Below are 3,514 nucleotides of genomic sequence, written 5' to 3'. Positions count from 1 at the left end.
TTTGTGCTCAAGGAGACAGACTTTAGGTAACGAGATTGGGATGACAACTTTTCACAGTGTGCCCCAGATGGGCTACTCTCTGGCTGATGCCCACAATTTATCCAGTTGCACCCAACAAATTAAAGGATGCCGTGCCTTATTTAATTTTCTATAATTCCTAAAGCTTAATTTTAGCAAAAGAAAAAAAAAGTTTCTCTCTACTTTGACAGTTGCATTGCTATTTTTTTCCTATGCTTTCATGATGCTCTTGATGTGAAAGCCGAGCTCGCCCTGACAACTGTCATCTGCAGCGAAAGGCGGCATGAGTCTTGTCAGCCTCCATCTTACGCTATTTAATTTCTACTCTGGAGTTCACAAAATGGCCATTTCTATAATGCATTCCATGTTTCCGGAGATTGTCGGCACAGTAAATATCCATCTAAGCCTTCTCTCTCATCAACAAAACATGTCGTTTGTAGTACCCACACATCAACAGGACTTCCAGGCCTGCCACTATTGCCTTTTCATAATTATGTTTTATAATCCTCCTTTACACACGAGAGCTCAATTCGCTTCCTCCTGCAATGCATTAGCATCCTCTTCAAACCCATTAGTGGTATCACAGCCTCCACAGCATAGTTCCCTCTTCAAAATATTTTATTATTAAGTTACTGTACTGCGAGCTGGGAGTCTATGAATATTTAAGCAAGGCATTGTATGTTTATATACATTGTGCCAAGACAAAGGGGAAAGAAAGGAAAGGGAAAAGACTGTTCTCTCTAATATTTTGGCAATGATTTAAAAGAGTCTGTGTTTTTGCTGGGAGAGATGCTAGTTCAAGCTAAAGAGCCAGTAAAGAATCTGTGCTTTTGAAATTCCAAACGAGGTCTTTCTTGCCTGCCCTTCAGCCCATAGAAGTGTTGGAGCTGACTAAAAGCGGTGCGGGAGCATCCAAGCTGAGGCCAAGACTCCAAGACGCTGGGACAGTTCCTTGGCCATGGGAATTCTTTCCAGTTTTGCTGTTTCCAAGTTCACTTTGTAACATTTAAAACTGATTACCTCTGCACATTGTGGGCTATGGTGGCATCTGCATTATTGCTGGTTATTGTCTACTATTGCCTAAATGCCACTGCTCTCCTGGGTTAGTTTGGTGTATGGATAAAGTGATTTCATCTAAATATAAAATTAATTACATCATCCAATGAACTACACAGTTGGGATATAATGACATAAACAAGGATATGTTATAGAAGCAACTCAAATGTCCATTAACGTGTGAATGGTTTGGCAAATATAGTGCATCCATACAATGGGATAGTTTCTACCAATAAAAGGAAGCAAAGTACTGGTTAACACACTCTAGTGAGGGTAAAACTCGAAACTCAATTTTAAGTAGAAGAAACTAGATGCATACAATGTGTGTCAAAGACTTTTATTTACACGAATGTCTGAAACAGGCAAGTCTATAGAGGGAAAATTGATTAGTGGTTGGATTGTTGAAAGCTATAGGATTAGGGTGGAAAACAGGAGACAAGAGCCTGGAAGTTCCTACACATTATGATAATGGGAAGATTCTGGAATTAACTGTGTGGATGACTGCAAAAGTCTGTCACTACACTCAAACCCACCGAATTGTTTATAAACTAAATGGAGTAATTGTAACATGCATGAATTGTATCTTAACAAAAACATTGTGTGTGTGTGTGTGTGCGCACGCATGTGTATGTGTTTGTATGTACAACTGTGGGGCATGTGTTCATGGTGTGTACATAATCTGTGTGTGTATGGAGGGTGGGAATAATTTTGTGTACAGAGGCCATGGGAGTTCATCCGGTATCCCGTTCTACTGCTATCCTTCTCTGTCTCCTTGGCACAGGGTCTCTTACTATAGAACTTGGAGCTAGGCTGGCTCTGGCAGTCCTTCTGGCTCTGCCCACCCCCAATGCTGGAGTCACAGGAGTTCATGGCCACATTCGGTTTAGTTTAGATTATAATTTATTGCATTTTATTTTGCATGGGTGATAGGATCCAAACTCAGGTCGTCACACTTGGATATTAAGGACTCTTACCTCTTGCACCGTCAGAGGTATTTTGCTCACCCCTACAGTGAAGGAACCAGAAAGATGGAATCTGCTGATTTAAGTCTGTTTGACTATTAATTCATTTCTTCTTGCTATAGTCAAATACCTGACAGAAACAACTAGAAAGTAACAGGTAGATCCGGGTTCCCAGCTCAGAGGACATAATCCACCAAAGGCAGGAAGGTACTTCAGCTGACAGCTGGCTGCATCCACAGAAGTAAGCAAAGAGCTTGGCTGAGGACCCTCAAGTCTCACCCTTAATGGCCCTGCGGCTCCTGTTAGACTCCGTGTCTAAAAGAGATTCCACATGTTCTAAAAAAAAAAATCACCCACTGGGGATGCAGTGTTGGAACATGTGGGAGTGGGAGGGACATTTGACATTCAAACCATGACAGTTTGCCTCCAGCAGTGCACTGCTCTTAGAATCTGAGGTGGTCCAAAGTGATGCTCTTTACCTCCCGAGACCCCAGTCTGATGTGGGATTCCCCTCTGTATGCTGTGAATATGTTTTATTACCGTTAGTTAATAAAGAATTTGCTTTGGACCCTACTACAGTGCAGAATAGAGCAAGGTGGGAATTCCAAGCAGAGATGGAGGAGAAAGAAGGTGGAGTCAGGGAGATGCCAGGTAGCCGCCAAAGGAGACAGAGGTCCGAAAACCTTACTGATAAACCATGAGCCTCATGGTAAAATATAAAATGATAGGAACAGGTTAATTCAACATCTAAGAGTTAGCTAGAAATATGCATGAGCTAACTGGCTATAAACGATGTTGTGATTAATATAGTTTCTGTGTAACTATTTTGGGTTTGGATGGCCAGAAAACAAACAAGCAGCCTCCGTCTATGTAAGTCTAATTCACAAGACCCCTACAGCTGTTTAACCCACTCCAGCAACACAGGCTGTCTACCATGCTGGCACTGCTTTCTCAGTGTGTCCAGGGGTAGGCAGACAGGAGCCCTCTCAACTGGTCCTTCCCTTCATAGGAGTAAGATTCCCTATTCAGACCATATTCAGAACATGGTCACTCTCTATGTCGTCTCATTAATGAAGTGAGGGAGTGAACAATGAACTCTGAGATGGGAAAACAGGCAGGCATTACTCCAAATTCATTCATTCTCTCTTCTCTCTTCTCTCTTCTCTCTTCTCTCTCTTCTCTCTTCTCTCTCTCTCTCTCTCTTTTCCTCCCTCCCTCCCTCCTTCCCTCTCTCTCTCTCTCCCTCCTCCACCATCCATCTCCTTTGACTTTCTGTCTCCATCCATCTATCTACCTACCTACCTACCAACTACACACACACACACACATTCCCCTCCCCATTTTCATCTAACCTGTTTTATATCTTTTATTTCAGGGAGGTCATTGGAAATTTTCTGATTGATTTTTTTGTTACTTCTAAAATTTTGGTTCAGTACCAACATATATTTTAAATTTAGTACCCAAAATATCCCATATAT

Source organism: Alexandromys fortis, unplaced genomic scaffold (genome assembly GCF_014885135.2).
Source record: "Alexandromys fortis isolate MF-2015 unplaced genomic scaffold, M_Fortis_MF-2015_v1.1 scaffold_1, whole genome shotgun sequence".
NCBI lineage: Eukaryota > Metazoa > Chordata > Mammalia > Rodentia > Cricetidae > Alexandromys > Alexandromys fortis.
The sequence above is the reverse complement of the archived record's forward strand: the minus strand, read 5'-3'. Positions refer to the sequence as shown.